The sequence below is a fragment of the Stegostoma tigrinum genome, chromosome 31 (genome assembly GCF_030684315.1).
Source record: "Stegostoma tigrinum isolate sSteTig4 chromosome 31, sSteTig4.hap1, whole genome shotgun sequence".
NCBI classification, from domain to species: Eukaryota; Metazoa; Chordata; class Chondrichthyes; order Orectolobiformes; family Stegostomatidae; genus Stegostoma; species Stegostoma tigrinum.
The window spans coordinates 11,880,832-11,904,934 of record NC_081384.1 but is presented as its reverse complement, the minus strand read 5'-3'; the positions used below and the strand labels follow the sequence as shown (position 1 = coordinate 11,904,934).

The following is a 24,103-nucleotide window of genomic DNA, read 5'->3' as shown; positions in this document are numbered from 1 at the left end:
AACACATACGGACCAAATACTGAACTACAGGAGCAACCATCCCAACACCCACAAACGAAGCTGCATTAGAACATTATTCCAATGAGCCACCACACACTGCAGCACAGACGAGCTATGAAGAGCAGAAGAAAATTACCCATACAGCGTATTCAAAAAGAATGGGTACCCAACGAACACAGTCCGCCGATTTCTCAGCAACAAACCCAAACAAACAGACAAAACGGGCAAACTCACATCCAGAAACTCAACCTGAGCTACAAATCTTCTCAAAACTCGCTAGTTAATGGTAAGGTCTGGGGAGTGTTGCTAAACAAAGAAACCTTGGAGTGCAGTTCTTGTACCTTAAGAGTAAAGTTATAGGTAGACAGGATAAGGAAGAAAGTGTTTGTTACGCTTGCCTTTATTGGTCAGTGCATTGAGTACAAGAGTTGGGAGGTCACGTTGAGGCCCCTACAGAACATTGGTTAGGCCACTCTTGGAATAATGCAATTAATTCTGATCTCCCTGCTATAGGAAGGACGATGTGCAATTTGAAAGGGCTCAGAAACCATTCACAAGGATGTTGCCAGGGTTGGTGGATTTGAGCCATTGGAAGAGGCTGAATAGGTTGAGGTTATTTTCCCTGGAGTGTTTGAGGCTGAGGGGTGGCTGTATTGAAGTGTATAAAATCATGAGGGGCATGGATAGGATGAATATTCAAAAGTCATTTCCCTAAAGTAGGGGAATCCAAAACTAGAGATTTAAGGTGAGAGAAAAAAGATTTAAAATGGACCTAAGGAGCAAGTTTTTCACATAGTCCTGTGTGTATGGAATGAGCTGGCGGAGAAAGTGGTGGAGGCTGGAACCATTACAGCATTTAAAAGGCATCTGGATGGGTACATGAATAAGAAGGTAGCAGGTAGCTATGCAATGCCGAAAGGGAACAGAACAGTTGAGATGTGCAATGGCTTTGTCGTTCACCCAGCAAAACTGACCTAATTTGAAGGATTGATACAACAAGAATCTGATGAATTTGAATTATAGGCAGCACAGGAGTTTTAACTTCATTACTGTCCAGGTGAACACCAGGTGCTAAAACTACTCGAACGCAAATAGTGTAGTCTAAGTTTCTGAGAATCTTCTGGATAGAATGACATGCGCTTAAATGTCTTGAAAAATGCTTTAACAGGTTTGCAAAAGTAATGTGAGTAGAAGTGATCGGCCGCATTGCAAGCTCCTCCCACTACCCGACTTAACACAGCCACGTAGAATCGAGTGTCAGCTATGGCCCACTTAGTGGCATGCTTGCCTCAAAGTCAGCAGGTTGTTAGTGCTAATCCCACCCCAGGTCCCGAATGCAACAAATCAGGCTGACACCCTGATGCTGTGCCAATATTGTACAGCACTGCTGGAGGTACCATTTTTCAGACAAGATATTTGTCTAAGGCTCCATCTGCTGTCATGAGTAGGTGCAAAAAAATAGTCCCTGGCATCACTTTGAAGATTGAGGAATTACCCACACTGCCCTTGCCAATTAATGAACCATTTAAGCAACAAGACAAAACGGATTGGCTGATTGTTATCACATTGCTATTTGTGGGTATTCTCTCCCTTGCTATAATTGGCTGCATTTTCTATATTACAATAGCAACTACACTTCAAAACAATGTAATTGACTGTAAAGCACTTTGGGATTTCCTGTGGTCATAAAAACAGCTTCTGAAATACAAGTCTTTCTTTTCTCTCATTTTCTTTGTCTAAACATTCATCATCTTAAGTGGTCTGTAATCCCTCCTATCCTTATGAGCGTATGAAATACGAGCAGAAAGTAGGTCATTTTATTCTTCAGTCATGCTCAACCATTCATTACAATCACAGCAGATCTGTTTGTATTTGGTGATGACTTTTGATTTTATTTCCCATCAAGAATCTCTACAAAAATACTTCCACCTTAAAAATAATCAATGAGCTTGCCTTGACCACCTTCTGAGGATCACAGTTCCTACAGCTGCACAACATTTAGAGAAAAAAAACCCCTCATCTCTCCCTGCTGTAGGAAAGATGTTGTGAAACTTGAAAGGGTTCAGAAAAGATTTACAAGGATGTTGCCAGGGTTGGAGGGCTTGAGTGACAGGGCCAGGCTGAATAGAGTGGGGTTATTTAACCCTGTCTTAATAGGGTGATTTCTAATTATTAAACAATGTCTCCTAGTTGGGGAGGTGCCCACAAGAGAAAGCAAACTTTCCACATCAACCTTGTCAAACCCGTTCAAAACCGTATAAATTTCAATCAAGTCATTCAGTGCTCTTTTAAACTCCAGTGAAAACAAACTTTTCACATAAGACAATCCACTTATTGCAGATATTATTTTTAAAAAACTGCCTCTGAATCATCTTCAATACATTTACATGCATGCCGTCTTAAATAAGGGGGACCAAAATTACACAAAATATTCATAGTATCATCTCGCTTGTGCCATGTATAACTGAAGCATAAACTCAAATAAGCACAGACAATCCTGGGGAAACTCAGCAGGTCTGGCAGTACCTGTGGAGAGAGAAACAGAGTTAACATTTTGAGTCCTGTATAACAATTCTGAAGAAATGTTTCTCCAGCATTCTGTATATTTATTTCAGATTCAGGGGGTCTTCAACAAAAATAAATACAATGGATGCCGGAAATTTTTAGTACATGTTCACCAAAGATCTTCAGACAGCACATTCCAAACACATGACCACTTCTATCTAGAAGAACAAGGGTAACACATGCACGGGAACACTCCCATCTGCAAGTTCCCCTCCAAGCCACTCACCATCCTGACTTGGAAATATATCACCGTTCCTTTACTATTGCTGGGTCAATATCCTGAAATTTTCTCCCTGAAAGGAATCGTGGGTCAACTGCCGCACTTTGACTGCAGTAGTTCAAAAGAAGGCAGCTCATCACTACCTCCTCAAGAGCAACTAGGGATGGGCAATAAATGCTGGCCAGCCAGCAACATTCACGTTCCACATTTAAATAAAGGATCACAAAATGTTAGTGTGCAGTTACAGTTCAGAGGGATCAAGATGTTCTAATGCATGAGTCACAGAAAGTTAGCAGATACAGCATATGGTTATAAAGGCTAACAGAATGCTACCCTTCTATGTTCTATTCCTCTTGTATTAAAGGATAGTATTCTGTTAGCCTTTGTAACCATATGCTGTATCTGCTAACTTTCTGTGACTCATGTATTAGAACATCTTGATCCCTCTGAACCTTGGAATTCTGCAGTCATTTTCCATTTAAATAATATTCTGATTTTCGATCCATCCTGTCAAAGTGAACAGCTCCACCTTTTCCCACAACCACCAGATTTCAGTTCACTCACGTAACCTGTCTATATTGGTCTGTATCCTTGTCATGTCAATCTCACAATGTACTTTTCTATCTTTGTACCATTTGCAAATTCAGCCACAATCCCTTTGTTTCTTACATTAAGTCATTGAGGCAAATTGTAAAAAGCTGGCAGTTTAAAACAAACCACTGTTAATTGTCACACCCTGACAATCTGAAAAAGACCAATTTATGTATAATCTCTGTTTTATGCCAACCAGACAATCTTCTATCCATGCTAATCTGCTACCCCTTACACCATGAGCTCTTCTTTGTCTCTCTCCTATTCAGCGACTGCATCCTTTTGGATTCTACTCATGCAACGTGATGAAATGATCAATAAGGATTCTTATGAAAGAATGATGTGCTGTTAAAAACAATGCTAGCTGCAACTGAACAGACTGCAGAAATCATGACCCAATACAGAGATGACAAATAAAACAGTTGCAAAATCATTTTTCATGAACTGGTCCTTTCCGATGAATTTATATACTAGTATACCCATCCAAACCATTAAAAAAAAGTCAGAATTTAATCTTAAGCAACTGCTGTTTGAATACATATCTGACCTGAGAAGGTCAATTAGTTCAGGAACATGATACGAGAACAGAATGTACAGGTGGTTCATTCATAGATTGAGAAGGGCCAAGAAAGGTTAGTATTTCAAGACCTTTAGAACTGGAAAAGGTTGGGGTGATGTTACAGGAAAGGCAAGAACTCTATTAAGTAATGTTGATGGAAGGGGAAAGAAAGACAATGGGAGATGGAAGTATCATAATATCAGAGGGGAGTTACTTTGCTGATCAGGGATCACATCACAGCTGTGTTGAGGGAGGATACATCGGAGGGATCTCGCTTTGAGGCATTATGGGTGGAGCTCAAGAATGGGAAGGGTGAAATCACAATGTTGGGAGTTTTCTATTGACCTCTCAACAGCCCACGGGAGTCAGACGAGCAGGTATGTAGACGATACTGGAAACGTGTGAGAAAAGCAGGGTAGTTATGATGAGTGACTTCAACTTTCCTTTTATTGACTGGGACTCCCTTAGAGCCAGGGGCTTGGATGGAGACCAATTTGTTCGATGTGTCTAGGAGGGCTTTTTGAGACAGTATGTTGACAATCCAACCAGAGAGGGGACCATACTAGACTGGGTATTAGGGAATCAGCGATGTTTCAGTAGGAGAGCATTTTGGGCTTAATGACCACAACTCCATAAGATTTCGAGTAGGCATGGACAAGGACAAGAGTGGCCCTCAGGTCAGGGTGCTTAACTGGGCAAGAGCCAATTACATCAAAATTAGACAAGAACTGGGGAAGAGATAATGGGAACTGCAGATGCTGGAGAATTCCAAGATAATAAAATGTGAGGCTGGATGAACACAGCAGGCCAAGCAGCATCTCAGGAGCACAAAAGCTGACGTTTCGGGCCTAGACCCTTCATCAGAGAGGATGAAGGGTCTAGGCCCGAAACGTCAGCTTTTGTGCTCCTGAGATGCTGCTTGGCCTGCTGTGTTCATCCAGCCTCACATTTTATTATCTAAGAACTGGGGAAAGTGGATTGACAGCAGTTATTTGAGAGCAAATCTGGCATGTGGAAGGCTTTTAAAGACCAGTTGATTAAAGTGCAGCACATGCATGTCCCTGCAAAACTGAAAGATAGGAACGGCAGGATTCAGAATCCGTAGATGACAAGGGAAATTGTAATCTTAGTCAAAAGGGAAAAAGGAAGCAAAGGTCCAGGCAACTACAAACTGACGAAGCCGTTGTAGAGTATAGAGAAAGTAGGAAGGAACTTCAATGTACAATTAAGAGGGTACAAAGGGGTCATGAAATGTCTTTAGCAAACAGGGTCAAGGAGAATCCCAAGGCTTTTTATGCACATATTAGAAGAAAGAGTAGGCCCCCTCAAGGACAATGGGGGGAAGTTATGTGTGGAGCCACAGGAAGTAGAAGAGATCCTCAATAAGTATTTTGTATCGTTATTTACCAAGGAGAAGGCCATCACTAATGTTGAGGTCAGGGAGAAGTGTGTGAATACTATGGAGAATGTCAATATGCTAAAGGAGGAAGTTTTGGGTATCTTAAATTGCATTAAGGTAGATAAGTCCCCAGGGCCAGATGGGATCTATCCCAGGTTTTTTGCAAGAGGCAACAGAAGGAATAGCGGGAGCATTAGCATATATCTTCACATCCTCTTTGACCACAGGCAAGATTCCAGAGTACTAGAGATTAGCCAATGTTGTTGCCTTGTTTAAGAAAGGAAGCAGGGATAATCTGGCAAATTATAGGCCGGTGAGTCTGATATCTGTGGTGGGCAAGTTCTTGGAGAAGATACTAAGGGACAGGATATATGCACCTTTGGAAGAAAATGGACAAGTTAGCAATAGGCAACATGGTTTCAGACTGGGAAGGTCATGTGTCACCAACCTGATCAAATTTTTTGAAGAGGTGCCAAAGATAATTGATGAGAGAAGAGCTGTGGATGTAGTTTATATGAACTTCAGTAAGGCATTTGGTAAAGTCCCACATGGCAGATCAGTACAAAATCTAAAATCACATGGAATTCAGGGTGGCCTGGCTAGATGGATAGAAAACTGGCTTGGTCACAGAAGATACGGGGTAGCGGTGGAAGGGTGATTTTCAGAATGGAGACCAGTAACTAGTGGTGTTCCACAGGGATCAGTCTTAGGTCTTCTGTTGTTTGTAATATATATAAATGATCTCGGGGGAAATGTGGGTGGTCTCATTAGTAAGTTTGCAGATGCCACGAAGATTGGTGGAGTTGCTGATAGAGCCAACAATTGTGAAAGGATACAATAGGATATAGATAGATTGGTGACTTGGGCACAGAAATGACAAATAGAGTCTAACCAGACAAATGCGAGGTGATGTATTTTGGAGGATCAAATTTAGGGTGAATTATACTGTAAATGGCAGAATCCTTAGGAACATTAACATACAGACGGATCTAGGCATGTAGGTCCACAGAGTGGCAGGAGTCTGGAATGCACTGCCTGAGGAGGTAGTGGCTGCAGGCACATTGGTGACATTTAAGAGCCACCTGGATGGTTACACGAATAGGGCGTGAATACAGGGATAGTGACTGAATAAGGGCAGAAGGCTTGTTTTTTAGTTTAGTCAGGGCATGATGATCAGCATAGCCTTGGAGGGCCGAAGGGCCTGTTCCTATGCCATACTTCTTTTTTGTTTATAAATAAATCAAATGCAGCCTGCTCTTATTAGGTTATTTTCTTGTCTTTTAAAAGGTGTATCTAAATTAACATAGCTTTTGAATTTTGAACTGGAGGAATCAAATGTGAAAATATAAATACACTGTGACCAACGCTAGTAGGTATTTCTATAGAAGGAAGGTGTGACAATTTGGAATAAGTCAATTGCAAATGCATAAAATAAATCCAGAAGGATGAGGAGTCTGGTAAATGAATTAAACTGTTCAGTTTAAGCAAAGTGGTAAACTGACAGCTCTGGCAAGTATAAGTTTTCAGATTCAGTTAGATTAGACTCTTGTACATCTTCTTACAAGACAACAGTGAAAACACAATATGGCTCTGTTTGTAAATGTACTGTCCAATTTGGAGCGGACATACATTAAGAATTTTAAGGAAGGGTCACTGGACCCTAAACGTTAACTCTGATTCTTTTCTTCACAGATGTTGCCAGAACTGCTGAGCTTTTCCAGCAACTTCTGGTTTTGTACATTAGGACAGTCCCATGTTTGATGCCTGGCTTGTGCTAGTTTAGCAAATTTCAGCAGAGCATGGTGGCATTAAAAGGTAGTGCAATTAGTTTCGATGTCCCTTGCCTTGACAGGTTACGAGGAAGGAAAGAACAATTCCTACCCATGGTTATACAGCAGCTATTGCTAGCAAGCATACATCTATTGATGTTGAGCAGGACAGGAAGTGGCTTGGCTCTAATGCCAATTTTGAAACCATTCATTTTCATGACTTACATAAGAACAATGACTATTTCAGCTGGGCACCACAGGAAGCCAGGTGTCTGGAAAATTGTACGTCAGGTTGTTCAATGTCTTTAGGCATGTAAGAGAAAAATAAGGGGGTGAGTGTGTGGATAATATTCTGGGGAAAATTATTCCCAAGCCTCCCCTTTTGTTATTGTTCAAAATGGCGTGGTCACTCTGTTGTATTACAGAAATCACTCAGATAAAGCAGCTTGGAGAACATTGTGCCAGTAATGATGGCTGACGACTTAAGGCGTTCATATATTGTCCACTTCCAACAAAGATCTCGGTAACGCCATTGAAATATCGAAGGATATGCCAGAAATGCACTAAGCATTTGGTTCAACATCAACAGTAATTTCTAGGTATATATTGTAAGAAATAAATGGCATGTTTTCGTTTGAGGTGTCGAACAAAATGTGTCCAGGGTTTGTTTCGAGGCAGCAACTTACTGTCACATTTAATTAAAACTTTACATTTTATCAACATTATTTGCAGCATAACTGTGGAATCAGTAAGTGCCATTTTTCATAATATGGGTGGGGTTTGTGGCTGAAAGGAATTTTACTTTGTTCCAACCATCTGCTCTCTTCTCCTGCTGGGATATAACTCCATTGGTCACAGCTGCAATCCCTGACCTAACCTAATCCGATGATCATTCTTCATGGGTGAACCAAGGTAGAGAGTCAGGCTACTATCAAAGAAGAGTTCTATTTGACTGGAAATGTTAATTCTGTTTCTTCCTCCACAGATGATCCCAGATCTGCTCAGGTTCTCTGGCACTTTCTATATTTTTTATTTCAGATCTCCAAAGTTTGTGGTGTTTTGCTTTTATTTTTAAGTCAGACTACTTTGGCATGAGTTGTTTTACTACTGTGCCAAGCATGGAGTTAGTTCTTGGCAGAAGGGAGCATGAACTCCTTTTGTCTTTTGCAAAGTCATAAGGGCAACATCCCACAGACAGAATGAGCACTTAAGCTCTAGATATCCCTGCTTCAAAACACTTATTACAACAAAGTCCACATCAAAGGAGAAGATATAGTGAGATAATTGTTGTGTATCAGATATTGATTGGCTTGCAGAAAAAGGCATGAATATACTAGCAAAGATCCTATTTGGCTTTGTGCTTTCTGAGATTTGGTTTAACAAGGGGAACATAGCTAACGTAATGCATTTTTACTTCAGTACATATTTATATGGTGAACACTCTAGAATACCCCCCTACGGATCATGGATGCTAATATTTTCTGGCAAAATATTAAAGAATGCCGCTCCTCTCAAAACTGTATCAACAACCACACATGCCATTAATAAAAATTATTCTTATTTTCTCATATCTGACTTTTGAGTTTAATAAAGTGTAGCTGTTGTTGCTAAGTCACAGAATCTGTCCTATTTAACAAAAGGTTTGCAGTTTGCTCCTCTTATCTGAAGATATTGATTTTTCTGTTGGATCACAGTTCTGTCATGCCATATCTTGCCCACGAGATGGTTTAGCAGGTGTGAATCTGCAATAATGAATGCTCCAGGCTATCTACTCATCATGGGCTTCTCATCTGAACCTGATTTTGTTTTCAGCTGCAGACACACTTTTCACCAGGACCACTGTGCAGTAGTCAGCAGGAACTCAGCTAATTATTCCCTTTCTTGACCCGAAGGAACCAAGACCAAGAATTGGCTTCCTTATTATCCAAGAGATGGAGGGGAAGGAAAATAAAAACAAGAAATTCAGTTTATACAGTGTTTTTCACCGCCTCAGAATGCCTCGACGCATTTACCAGGCATTAAAGTACTTTTAGGTGTAACCGTTGCTGTAACGTAGGAGAACTTAGGTTTTTTTTACACAGCAAGATCCCACACTTGCCAATGACCAATCTTTTCTTCGGGCTGTTGATTAAGGGATAAATAGTAACCTCAACACTTTGGAGAACAGTGTGTTGCTACTTGAAATCAGGATCTTTTACAGCTACTTGAAAGACCATAGGTTATTCAAAAGATGGCACCTCTGACATTGCACAACCCTTTCAGTGCTGCATTGGAGTACTAGCCTGGGTCTTGTGTTTAAGTCTGAAAGCAGGGCCTGAACCTATGAAGTAGGAATGCTTCCAGCTGAGCGTGTCCAATACCAGAGATTGCAACGCAGACAACTGGCTTGCCAAATAACTGGCTGCCTGCTCTTTTGCAACCTGGCAATACACTTACAAAACAACCCTCAAAAACCTGCAGCACATAAAGTTTCGAAGCATTCTCCAATATAAAGGTTTCTTCCTTGCCTGATAATAATGCGAGCATGCCTGTCTTATTCAACAAAGCACACCACTAACTCCCAACACAACTGAGGATAGGAAATTAATGCAGCCTTAACAGCATTACCCACATCCCAAGAAAAACAGAAGAAAATTATGTTTTACATGCAGGTCCTTTCTTTCACCATATCAATCTCCAAATCCTCACACTTTAATGAAGTATTAACAAATTTTAACAGTGTTTTGCATGCTGAAATGATCAATAGTTCTGTTCTCTGCAGTTACACCTAGAGTTCCTGATAATTGGTTTGAAATCAGCCAAACCAGGGTGAGCAATAGAGGAATCATTAGCACGTGTCATGTCAAGATTATACCGAGTTTCCGTGATCTTGAGCACTGGTTTTAAAATCATGGCACTGGAAGCTGCTTCTCCTATGGAACTGGTCATAGCCCGGTTGAAATATGCTGTTTCATGAGTAACAGTTAGACAGAATATGCTTGTTTCCACTGAGCTTTAAAAGCATATGGGATTACTAGATTGATGATAAGGTGGATGTGGATAGGATGTTTCCTCTTGTGGGGTGAGTCCAGAACTAAGGGACACTGTTTAAAAATTAGGGGTCTCCCTTTTAGAGCAGAGATTCAGATTTTTTTTCTCTCCAAGGGTTGAGCGGCTTATGAACTCTCTGCCTCAGAAGAAGGTGGAAATGGAACCTGAAATAACTCCACAGAAGCCGGTATCCTGTCACCAAGGCCTCTTTTACCGACAGTGAAGAGCCCTTGGCACTGATCCAGCTTCCTCAGAGCTAGCTCTCAGAGAGCACAGGATATCTGACACTCCTGTTTATATCTGTCATCCAGGGCTCCCTGATTGGACTAGGTTAACAACATCAATCAGGAAACTCATATTCTATGAGGTCCACCCGGCTGACCTCGTTACAGTCACTACAGAGCCACTGAATATTTTTAAGGCAGAGATAGATTTTTCTCGTTTGACAAAGGATTCAAAACTTATCGGGGGTAGGTGTGAATGTGGAATTTTGAATTTATCAGATGAGCCATGATTGTATTGAATGGTACAGCAGGAATGAAGGGTGGCCCACTTCTCCTCTTAACTCATACAACTGTAAATAATGCACAATTTCACCGAACACTTCAATTTCTGAATATTTGAGTAAACTTCAAATTAAGCTTGCACTTTTAGAAGCAAAAGCAAATTTTACAGGTTTTAAAATATTTTTAAAATGATGCATTCGGAAACTGCTGTACACTAATGAAGCTGTTAAATGATTCATTAACAGCTTCAGTATAGTTTTAAAATTAATTTTCATCAATTTAATACCAGCTTACTCTCAAGTGGAGGCCAGTCCACTTATTAAAAATGCTTACATTTAATGATAAACCCATTTGTAGCTTTAATCAATAGATCCGCACCAGCACATCTCTCTTTAATACAATCAATACCTTAGTATGCAAGATAAGGAAAAAAAACAATTACATGCTATTCTACTGTCCCATCGTGCTGGTTTATGGAAGATGCTACATTTGTCCCTGAGCACAAAATTGGGCCATTACTTAATTTCAAAAAACCAACTTAAGTCTGTGCCAAAATTGGTGACTGCATGACACCACTGAGATCAAGTAACAAATAGCTGAACAGATACTACAACAGGGAACAGTTAAGCCGAAAGCAAGCAGTAACAACTGTTCAACAGCCAACCATTCGCCTCTGTAACACGAGTCGCTGTGCTTTTCTCCACAACAGTCTGTGGATGTATCACCATGAGAACAATAAATGCAAGCATTTAATTGTCAGTCACAAAGTTATGAAACAGTCTTAATGAATTTAGGTTTTACTATTAGTAAGGCGATATTGTTTTAGTTCTGATTTTATACTTTGAAATTTTCTGCAAAATTTGAATGAAGAACTGGTCATATGATACCTGACTGTATTACCCATCCGTTGGTGTCAGTACTATTTTTTTAAATGGAGATCAGATCAATTTAACATTTGTAATCAATTTCTAGTACAATTCAAAGGGTGGTTGCAATTACAAAGGCAATTTGAATCATTAATCCAAGAAATAGCTACTGTTCATCCATCAGAATCCAGCTGTTTCCTAAATGTTGCAGAGATGGCAGGAACTGCAGATGCTGGAGAATCTGAGACAACAAGGTGTAGAGCTGGATGAATGCAGCAGGCCAAGCAGCATCAGAGGAGCAGGAAAGCATATGTTTTGGGTTGAGACCCTTCTTCAGATAAAAAAATGTCAGTTTTCCTGCTGCTCTGATGCTGCTTGGCCTGCTGTGTTCATCCAGCTCTGCACCGTGTTGCTTCTTAAATGTGTTTTTTTTTGTCGTTGCCATTTTAACTAGCAAAGTATGCTTTGTCTTGTGTCCTGTTTCTGATAACACCCCTCCTCTTCTTCAAACTAATGCCAATGGACCTTCTTGTGTCCATCTGAGAGAGCAGGCAAGGCCACAGTTCAATGTGTTGTGTGAAAGACATCTCTCACTACTGTACAGCACCCCTCAGTGCTGCAGAGGAGAGTCAACCTTTCTCTTCAAATCTCTGGAGTGGGCTGTAAACCTAGAAATCTCTCGACTCAAAGACATGAGTACTGCCAGCAGAGCTGGTTCTCACGCCTACAATCCTGGCATACATAGCTTCGTCATAATAAGGTGCTGTATAAATGTAACATACATCCAAAACTGTTGAAGCATCAATTTAACATTTGCACGTTCGACAGCAGAAGGCTCGTTTCTCAAGAAAAGTCAGCATTTCTCCGCAATAGGGTTAAGGGTTTAAGTGATGTTGTGAGTCCACTGTTGAAATTGTTGCAATTGTTCTTTTCCCAAGAGCCTCAAACTGGCTTCAAAACTGCAGCAGACACAACTGTACGCATCCTCACTCAACAGCACCACAATCCCAGATTACATCTGGTTTATAAAATGATGGACCAGTCAGTGCCAACAGCACCTTGTCTCGCGGCCCTGCTCTGAACCGGGAGCTCCAGGTTTGAGTCCCGGGACCAGGATTTGGTGACAGCCGGGGTGCTGTCCAGCAAAGTTCAATGTAACGATCCTCGCAAACTGAGTCTGACAGGCAGCAATATCTGCACAAACCGCTGTTTGTCTCGACCTGAGGCAGAGTGGCGCACCTGAAGCCTCTGAACAGACCCGGTTGCGGGGGGAGTGAAACAAAATACTAAGCATGGCAACAGACAGTAGCACATGGTTGGCGTTATGGGCTGCCAGGCGGGAACAGGAAAACTAGGCGCAAGACTGCAAATCTGAAATAAGATACTAACTTCTGGAAAGAAGTCTTTCATGAGTTCTTTAGAAGAGGTGATCGGGTGAAATGTTGACAACTCCTCACTGATCCTCTCTGCACTTCCTCTCCCACCTCCCACAATGTGGTGGGTATATTTCTATCGCCTTTACGAGAGGCGAACACACCAATCTCCAAAACTGTCAACATGTAGCTCTCGGTACAAATTCATGTCAGCGAGCCCCACCAGTGTCCCTCTTTCGGGGGCCAATGTGAACCGCGGGAGGGAGGGACGGTGGGTTTAAGCCTTGCGTGAGCTATATCTTTTCAAAAGAAAGCAAAAGTTGCGGGGTTGGGAAGGTTAAAACAAAAAAAAGTCATTCGGTTTCCGATAACCAGCGACCAAGTGCGGGTGACACTTGTTAGAGCATTTATCAGCTCTTGCTCAAATAGAAAGTTAAGAAAACACACACATTCGCGAGAGGGAGTTAAAATATCAGTTCAGCGAATCGTGCAAATGTAACAAACAAGATTCGAAACATGTAACGAATTCTGTTGTCATTGACAAGAAACGGACTGCACTTTGCGCCTGGGAAATCCAATTCCTTCATTTCAAGGTTATGTGATCTCCCTGGGCCAAGCAAAAACTACGTTTGATGTTTATGCACTTACCCGCGGTTGCACTGTTGCCTTTCCCGGGGCTTGTCAGTTTCTCTCGGAGGCAGTAGGTTTCAGCGTGTAATTGCGTTGGGTTAATGTTACTGCCACGTTTTAATGTCACAACTTAGAACTGTCTCTTCCCTTTATGACCCCCCCAACCCACCCCCCCACCGTCAAATCTTCCCACCTCTCGTATCTGTTTGTCCTGATCTCTCTGTCTCTCTCTGCTGTCAAACCGAAAGTCTGCTGCAGACTCCGCCTCTTGGATGCCTCTCACTCATTTTTCCACGATTTGGCGCTCTCTGTCTCGCTCTAAAAGGACACAGAACCTCTCTATCATTCAAAACACAAACACATTCACACAAACAGTAACACGCTCAGATGTCGGCGAATCAGATGTCGGCGTTGCTTTGAGCCGCTGTAACAGCCCGTTTTGAACATTTAACGGCAAACTCCAAACCTCGGGAGTTCGATACTGCCATGAATGTATCGAGAATAAGGCTACAGCTGCCACCTGGAGGCTCCCAGGATTGACTGTGAAATGTCAAACTCTTAACAGTTTTCAGAGCAACTTCGGACTGAGCAGTGAAACCTCAGGGATACGCACACGTGGAGTTGCCAGTCAGATATGTGAATGGTATCACAGCCAGTCTAACTGATGGTTGGGATAGCCCAGCCCTGTACCAGCCAGTACTGATGTGACAACATTTGTGTAGCTGACACCCCCAGCAGTAGAAACGTCCCAAGGTGTGACCACCAAATGCATACGCCCATCTTATTGCCATGCACACACACACACCACCCTGACTTGGAACTGTATTTTGGTGGTGGGGTCAAAATGCAGGAAATGCCTCCTTATTGCCTGGACCTTATACCTCCAGCAGGTGGACGGCAAGGGTTCAAGAAGTTGGCTCACCACCAGGGACAGAAATGAAGGGCCCCAATGCTGCCCCTTACCTACTGGGTCCCCAGCACAGCCACCCCACCCCTAACTGGAGCTTGGTAAGATCCTGGGGCCATGGTTATGAGTACCTGCTCTGTCCTGGGTCCTGGTCATGACCATCTCATCATATGTTTCAAAGCAAAATGCCGAGGAGATCTGAAATAAAAGCAGAAAGAGTTGGAGAAACTTGGCAGGTTTATTAGTGAGAGAATTGTAAGACTTAACATTTCGAGCCTGCCTTACTCTTGTTTGCACCTGGTCTATGACCCTTCCTCCAATGAGACCTTAACTCTGTTTCTGTCTCCCCATGGATGCCACCAGACCTATTGAGTTTCTCTAGCATTCTGTGTTTGCTTTAGATTTCCAGCATCTGCAGTCTGTTTTTATTACTGATGTGATTAATTTGTCTCTTTTATCAGGGATCGTTGGCAACTCCCTTATAAATTGCCCTCTCAATTCCCTGGACTACCTCCTCTATTTCCTGGTTCAAATTAATAATTGTTAAGATACTTAAATAAGAAACTGCCAAACAACTACATGTCACCTTTACCTCTTCATACATGAAATCCTCCAAATGATCTGCTAACCAACTCTTCTGTGAATCTAGAAATCCTGGTGATAAAGAGCAAGGTTGTTCTGTTGTCGCACTAGAGAGGGTACAGCAGAAATTTATCAGAATGAAGAATTTTAGTGAAGCAGGATTGGATAGTCCAAGGTTGTTTTTGGAACAGAGGCAGCTATGAGCAATTTTAAGTGAGATATATAAAATTATTAGTGAAGGTTACAAGTCCCTACCTCTGAGTCTGGAGACCTGGGTTCAAGTCCCATTTGTGCCAGAGGTGTGTAAAAACATCACTGACGGTTTGATTCGAAAATATAAAATTTTGAGGGGCTCAGTTAAAGTGGATTGAATGGAGTTATTTCGTATAGGAGAGAGATCAATAACCAAGGCTCATTGATTTAAAATTCTTGGCAAAAGGATTAAAGTGGAGATAAGAATTTGTGTTTTTTTTTCCTGCAGGTCTGGAACTTGTCTGAAAGGGTAATGGAGTCTGAAACCTATTTAAAGACAACTTGATGATCTGTGCTCCAATGCTTCTCTACATTAATTTGACCCCAGTTCCCTGTCCCCCCCTTTGCATTCTTCCATTCATTTCATTTCATTCCACAGAGGAGGTGGCATGATGGCACGTTGTTTTGCACCATTGCCTCACAGTGGGTTCAATTCTAGCCTCAGGTGACCATCCTATGTGGAGTTTGCACATTCTCCCTGTGTCTACATGGGTGTGCTCTGGTTTCCTCCCACAGTCCAAAGCCGTGCAGGTTAGGTGGATTGGCCAAGCTAAATTGACTGTAGTGTTCAGGGAGGTGTAAGTTAAGTGGATTATAGGTGGATGAGTCTGGGTGGGTGCTCTGAGTTCGGTGTGGACTTGTCAGGCCAGAGAGCTGGTTTCCACACTGTAGGGATTCTATGAAGAGCTGTAAACTTATGGTGGCCAGAAGCCGGTTTGGAACAATCTGTGAGATGAGTTCAGAGTGTGGCTGCCACATGCGCTTTCTGGGGAGCCTAGAGAATGGCCCAAAGATCTGTAAGTCATCTGATGTTTTATCTGAATGAAATGCCCTGATTACTTAAAAAGCATTCATAAAACATTTTACTTACATACTTCCATTTTATGAATATTATGTATTTTCCTCTTCAATTGATCCACTGTCACTTTTCCATTGCCTGCTAATGATCCACTGTTCTCTTGTGATTTCCTTTTTACATGTCCGAATGTAGTCATTTCACCTCAAAGATGTGCCCTGGGCTATATTATTTTACATGCCCTATTCAGCATTCTATTTGCATTCTATCACTCACCATCCTTAAGAACATGATCAGATTTCATGTTCGTTGATAGTGTCTAGATTTGTTACCAGACCTGATTCCATAGTTGTCCATGATAACAAAGTGCGGAGCTGGATGAACACAGCAGGCCAAGCAGCAGCTTAGGAGCACAAAAGCTGATGTAGAAGGGTCTAGGCCCGAAACGTCAGCTTTTGTGCTCCTGAGATGCTGCTTGGCCTGTTGTGTTCATCCAGCTCCACACTTTGTTATCTCAGATTCTCCAGCATCTGCAGTTCCCATTATCTCTCTCCAGAGTTGTCCTTGTTGAGTGCCAACCCACTTGACGTTAGGGACTGAAACGGAAATTCAGTATATCTCACACCGCAATAAATGTGTGTCTTATTCTATCCTCATTCCCTGAAGCTCATATTGCGCAACTTTGACCTTCTCGGCAACCCTGAATTCAAATGTCTACCAAAACCAGTCCATGATAGATTTTGCATTCTTCCACCTGAGCAGAGCTATATTCCTTGATTCCCTCTTGTTGCGTATGAAACTACCATGCTTTCAACATTTTGATAATTTATTGATTTCAAGTTCTTTTCACAGACTGTAGCCTACACAAGCTCTACACATTCAGGTCTTGATGCCCAAGTTCTCTGAGACTGAACCCCATGCATCCATGAACCACTCTCTTGCCTTGATCCTGAGTAACTGCCATCTATTTGATTTCATTCCCATTTTCTCATCTCTCTGCATCAACACTTGATTACAATGACATGAGATTAGTTTCTTTGACCATTGTTACTTGGTTGTACTCGAACATATGTTTTGATGAAGGGTCTAGGCCCGAAACGTCAGCTTTTGTGCTGCTGAGATGCTGCTTGGCCTGCTGTGTTCATCCAGCTTCACACTTTGTTATCTTATATGTTTAAGTGTTTTGTTTCATGTATCCTCTAATGATATACTTCTAATACCACTTTATTTTGTGTATAACACGCCTTCCGTCTTTTTCTCTGCCTCTGCCCTCAAGATATAATGACTTCACTCTCTGTTGGTGGGCACCTGGAGCGTATATGCATGTGGAGAAGGACATAGGACAAGAAGAATTAACTTCAACAGTGACGCTAAAACATCCTTCCCCTATAACTCCCCACTGCCCTTGCCTAAACCCTTGCATTATACCCAAATGAGCCGCAAAAAGGTTTGTAATTACTTATAAAGAGTCAATACATTGGTACGATTGAGTAGGGCTACCAGCTCCACCAAAATCTGTGAGGTAGTAAAGGAAGTTACAATATATATCAGCCATTATCTAAGTGAATGGTAGAACAGGTGTGAGATGCTGAATGGCCTCCTCCCGTTCCTATGCATGAGTTTATGGAGATGTTTTATGGAGGCAATGAGAAAATAACTGTGTCGAGTGTATTTTATTATCTTTATGTTGTTTTACAGGATGTCACTAACTGAAGGGTAATTCTCAATAATGAAGCTATTCTCTGAACAGTGCATTCAGTCAGCAGTTTTCAGTAGTCTCCTTATTTCTTAATTATCTCCAACTTGTCGTAACAATACTATTTACTAAAAAGATGTCCATCCATTTAAAAATGGTACTAATTTAACCCAGTACAAAAACACCACCCAACCTCTTAGACTAAAATAGAAATTGCAGGTAAGGTTCAGTAGGTCTGGCAGCATCTGTGTAGAGAAATCAGAGAAAACGTTTTGGGTCGAGTGACCCTTTCGCAGCGTCCTCAGAAATCAGAGTTAATGTTTCAGGTCAAGTGACCCTTCCTCAGAGTTCACTCGACCCAAAACATTAAGTCTGATTTCACTCCACAGATGCTGTCAGAACAGCTGAGCTTTTCCAGCAATTTCTATATTTGTCTCTGATTTACAGCATTTGCAGTTCTTTTGGTTTTTAGTATGCCAAACTCCTACTTGCATGGCATCCATCAAAGGAAATTTTGAGGTTAAGTCAGAATTCTGGAAAAGAATCTAAGATAGAATAGTTTTCGCTTCATTTGAAGTATGCTGGGAATGAAGAAAGGTTTTCTGGATTTTCATAATTCAAATAATATGAAGCTTCATTCTGTCATGCTGAAAATGTCAGCAAATCAATCTTTGGTTAACTTATGTTAGCAAAAGACAAGTTGGTGAGACAGAGAAGCTTAAGTTTTAACTGGTTATATGCCACTACATAAATAAAAGCTGAACATGTAGATCACCGGCCTTTGGTTTCTTTTTAAGAAAATTACAGTATTTTAAAATTAATTTGCAGACTGTGGATCTCAGCGACAAATACTAGATGTGTTGCCCATTCATTATTTTCCTCTGTACCTTCTTGAGCTACTCTTTATTATGCCTTAATATAACTGAGAGGTTTGCTGTTAAAATATGAAATGTCAGAAATACTCAGTAGGTCTCTGGCATCATCTAAGGAGAAAGAAACAGATTTAATTTGCAGTTTGAGGATCTTTCATCAGAACTGGAAAATGTGAGAGATATAAAACATTATAAGCAAGTGAAGAGGCAAAGTGGAAGGAGGAATAAAGGAAAGAACAAAAGAGATAGTCTGATTTGGACAGAAAGCAGGTATTTCTCCTCCCTTTGTATCTATGTGGGTAAGTACTACCCCAATTAAGTACTTGGGCATGCTTTTTACAAAAAGCGATCCTTAATTAATTTTGTGAAAATCTTCATTGACTGACTTAACAGTGTTGCACAATTCACTTTGATTTTATCCAGCCATATTTTCAACTATGCTGTGTTTTGCAGTCAGCTGCAAAGCCATGTGCTTGCCACAGACCTCGAAGAAAGCTGCCCACAAAGATCTAGCATTCTCTGTGATGCACATTTCCCCTTTCCTGGTGTCAGTTTGTATCTGCCATCAAGTGAAGGGGATCACAAAGTGCCCAGCAACAATGATGTCATTGACCAGGATATACTGTCAATCACATTAAACACCAAACTAGCATGTAATAAATTGATTCAATAATTGTCTCCTAAGAAATAATTCATTCTTAATTTTAAAATATTACATATGTTGGGAAATAAGTAGAAGATTAAACTGAAAAGTAGCTGTCATTAAAAAAAAGCTGAAAATAAGATTATTTTAAAAATACATCTAATTAATCTTCATCTAGAAATTTAGCATTCAGTAATTATAAAATTACTCCTGTAAACTGAATGAGTCTGTCAGAAGTCACACGATTCCATGTTATAGTCCAACAGGTTTATTTAAAATCACAAGCTTTCGGAGCGCTGCTCTTTTGTCAGGTGAAATGGAGGGAGGTGCACAGGCACAGAATATGTAGGCAGAGACACAATGACAAGATAATTCCAGGTAATTTAGAGTGTCCATAAGTACAAATAATGTGAGTAAAGTGTCAACAGGCTGAATCACAAGCCTTTTCAGGTAATCAGGAGTGTCAACAGATTAGTACAAACTGTATGACAAAGTCAGAAGTCACACGACACCAGGTTATGTAGATCACTCGGTTTGCAATAAACAACTACATCTCCCAGTCGCGAACCATTTTAACTCCCCCTCCCATTCCTTAGACGACATGTCCATCATGGGCCTCCTGCAGTGCCACAATGATGCCACCCAAAGGTTGCAGGAACAGCAACTCATATTCCGCTTGGGAACCCTGCAGCCCAATGGTATCAATGTGGACTTCACAAGCTTCAAAATCTCCCTTTCCCCCACTGCATCCCAAAACCAGCCCAGCTTGTCCCCTCCCCCCACTGCATCCCAAAACCAGTCCAGCCTGTCCCGCCTCCCTAACCTGTTCTTCGTCTCACCTATCGCCTCCTCTCACCTCAAGCCACACCTCCATCTCCTACCTACTAACATCATCCCGCCTCCTTGACCTGTCTGTCTTCCCTGGACCGACCTATCCCCTCCCTACCTCCCCACCTATACTCTCCTCTCCACCTATCTTCTTTTCTCTCCATCTTCGGTCCGCCTCCCCCTCTCTCCCTATTTATTCCAGAACCCTCACCCCATCCCCCTCTCTGATGAAGGGTCTAGGCCTGAAACGTCAGCTTTTGTGCTCCTGAGATGCTGCTTGGCCTGCTGTGTTCATCCAGCCCCACACTTTGTTAACCAGGTTATAGTCCAACAGGTTTATTTGAAATCACAGAGGCTTTCAGAGCACAACCTCTTCATTAGTTCAGTGAGAGAGAAATGCACACAGAGTTTATGGGCAGAGAGATCAAAAGATCATACAACTGGTGTGAGTTTAGTGTCAGATAATAACTCTCTGCAGGTGACCAAGAGTGTTCGACGGTATCAGAAAAGAGTCAACAGCTGAATAACCAGCAAAGAATGGACTTGTAAGCGAGAAGTAGAATACTCTGAGATAGCAAGAACTGCAGATGCTGGAGTCGGAGATAACAAAATGTGGAGCTGGAGGAAGAGGGTCCTGACCTGAAACATCAGCTTTCCTGTTCCTCTGATGCTGCCAGGCCTGCTGTGTTCCTCTGGCTCCATACTTAAGTAGAATTCTCTCATTCTCTCATTCTCTCTGCCTGCTCCTCTTTATTATCTTGGAAGACAATACCTGGTGAAAAAGCAGATTGGGATTACAATCATTCATCAAGAACTCAAAGATAACCGACAAACTTTGCCACTGCTGAGGATACCATTCAACAATTAAACAACTGCAGTTCAGGTTAAATATCTAATACCTCATGAATCCTAAGGACTTTTAACCTGCAAAAACTTTGTTTTTCCATTCTATACAAATGGCTTTCCTCTTTCAATTGATTACCTGTGTTTGTGTGTATCTGATGTTACATTTGTTTCATTTATGTTGGGACTAGTAGGTAATGGAAGCTTTGGAATTGGATCCTTTACTTTTGTGCTGTTTACTACATCTTCAATTGACAGACATAGCTACCTGCTAAAAGAAATAAATATATTTTGTTGCGATCAACTGTGAGTTGAAAACAGAGGACAGCTAAATTACCCTCTTAACCTGGTTGCGTAGATGGCGAATCAAGTGTCAACAGCTGAATCACCAGCAAAGGGATGGCTCCAACAACATTTAACACTCTTGGTCACCTGCAGAGAGTTATTATCTCACACTCCACTCACACCAGTTGTCTGATTTTTTTTTGATCTCTCTGCCTATAAACTCTGCGTCTGTTTGCTCTTCTCTCTCACTGAAGAAGGGGCTACGCTCCGAAAGCTAGTGATTTTGAATAAACCTGTTGGACTATAACCTGGTGTTGTGTGATTTCTGACTTTGACCACGCCAGTCAAACACAGGCACATCCACGAGTGGTGTGAGTAAAGTGTTGACAGCTGAATAGTAAGTGAACAGATAATCTATGAACCGATTAATTAAGGCAGAGATATAATTACAACACCATCTTACTTTTGATTATTTGTAATTAGTTAATTGGTTCATAGGTCATCCCATCACTTGTTATTCAGCTGTCAACACTTTACTCACACTGTTTGTACTTATGTGTGGACACTCCAAATTACCTGAAATTATCTTGTCACTATCTCTCCACCTATATATTCTGTCCACCTATATAATCACAAGTTTTCAGGGTGGGGGTGGTGCTTGTGCGCTTTTCTCCACTTCATCTGATGAAAAAGCACCACCCCCAACCCGAAAGCTTGTGATTTTAAATAAACCTGTTGGACTCTAACCTGGTGTCATGTGACTTTCTGATTTTGACCACCCCAGTCCGACATTGGCATCTCGACACTAATGACTCTAGTATTCAGTAATTATGAATTTAGTATGTCACTGATAATCCTATTCAACTTCATTTTGAAAAGTTGAACTATTTCAAGGGTGTTTCTTTTTCACCTCTCTAAAATAAGGAATGTGAATGTGCCCCTCAGTTCAGAGATTTCTAATTGCTTGCAGGAGGAACCCCAACAGTGCACCCTCTGGTGAAAAGTAGAATTACTGACAGCAACTTCTGGATTTTCATGTTGAACCAGCACATGTGTGAAATCCAGAGACTGGTGTCTGTTTACAAAGAGTAATGATGGTGGGTCGCTCTGTCAATTTTGATTCCATCACTATCAGAAAATCCAGGTCATTGTATAATAATAATGTAATGGTAATATCACTTGACAATTTTCTCCAGAAACAAAAACTCTCAACCTGGATATATTGGTATCATTTGGGATTTTACTGAGTATGTATTCTGTAGATGGCATGTGTGGAGATTCTAACTTGGGAAATGTACAGTTTAATTTTAGCAAAGTGATTACTATCACAAATAGACTATGCTTAAGTAAGAAAAGTGATCTATGAATAACTCAACCATCCTATAATTCATATGGTTGACAGCCAAAGGCTGTTTTCAGTAAAGCACATACAAATGCATAAAAATTTACTGACTGCGTGCCCTCTCAAACCTTGTAAGTGCAGGCTTGAAATTAAATGGATTAGAGTACAACTAGTTAAAATAAAGAAAGATAAAATTGTGTGAAGTAAAAAGAGTTTGTCAGATTTAATGATAGTGGTCAAACCTGGAATTTTAACTTTCATAATTCAAATGTTTTACATATGGCATTTCATGAATTAAAATGATTTATAGAAAGCCTCAAATACTGACCTAAAATGGACACCATGATCACCTGATTCCAGACTGAGGCAAGCCCAGGAGACCCATGTGGATTGAACAAAACTACCTGCACTGAAATTACCTTTTTATCTAAGGACATCGAAATCAGGCAATTAAGTCAGCATTAAGAAATTTGTATCCCTATATTAATTCATATTGAATAATTATTTACCATACGGTACAATGTAACATTGCCCGCAAAGTATCTAGCTCAGAGAGGGCAGTAGGGTTAGACTTAGAAACCAATGATTGAATCCTATTTCAACAGCTGTGTTTGAGCAGCAAAAAGAGAAGGGGAACTGATTTGTAAGCAAGAAGTAGAATACTTTCTCTCTTTCTGCCTATTCCTCCTTAGTAAATAGGAAGACAACACCTGGTGTAAAAGCAGGTTTGGGGTACGGGGGTACAATCATCCATCAAGAACTCAAAGATATCCTACAAACTTTGCCACTGCTGAGGATACCAGTCAACAGTTAAGCAACTGCAGTTCAGGCTAAATATCGAATACCTCAAGAACTCTAAGGACTTTTAACCTGCACAACCTTTGTTCTTCCAATCTGTGCAAATCACTTTCCTCTTTTAACTGATTACCTGTGTTTGTGTGTATCTGATGTTACATTTGTTTTATTTATGTTGGGGCTAGTAGGTAATGGAAGCTTTGGAATTGGATCCTTTACTTTTGTGCTGTTTACTACATCTTCAATTGACAGACATAGCTACATGATAAAAGAAATAAATATATTTTGTTGCGATCAACTGTGAGTTGAAAATAGAGGCCAGCTAAATTATCCTCTTAACCTGATTATAACATAGAGCAAAATAAAGTGAAGTCATGTAGATAAAAACAAAACAGAATCATGGAACATAGGTAGCAGACGAGTAAAGTGGAGTAACATTGTAAGGAGCAATATGCTCTTCACATAATATAGAACATGATTCACAGAGTGCAGCAGAATGATTGGGAGCTAACTTGAATGACTCAGTTACATCTAATGGTAGATTTCAGTCTCATTGTGGTAGATCATGTAAAGTTTGAGACTGACATAGCAAGGCAGTACTGAGCAACTGCTGCACTGTCAACCACAGTTTAACATCCAAGATTGTGTTTGCTTGCTGAGGATTTTAAAATTTCTATTCCACTACTTGAAGAGCATTAATTCTTGAAATTGTGAAAGCCGAAAATTTGAAATGTAAGCAGAAAATGCTGGAAAG

General features: G+C 41.0%; 1 protein-coding gene across 1 annotated transcript in view; it reads right to left on the bottom strand.

Moving 5' to 3' along the window:
• The window catches only part of LOC125466431 (thyroid hormone receptor alpha), a 314,398-nt gene extending 300,765 nt beyond the window's left edge, over positions 1–13,633 (bottom strand). Inside the window, exon 1 of the mRNA XM_048560918.2 lies at positions 13,527–13,633. The gene's annotated coding sequence lies outside the window, so the exon portion shown is untranslated. The remainder of the gene's footprint in view (positions 1–13,526) is intronic.
• Positions 13,634–24,103: the final 10,470 nt, after the last annotated feature.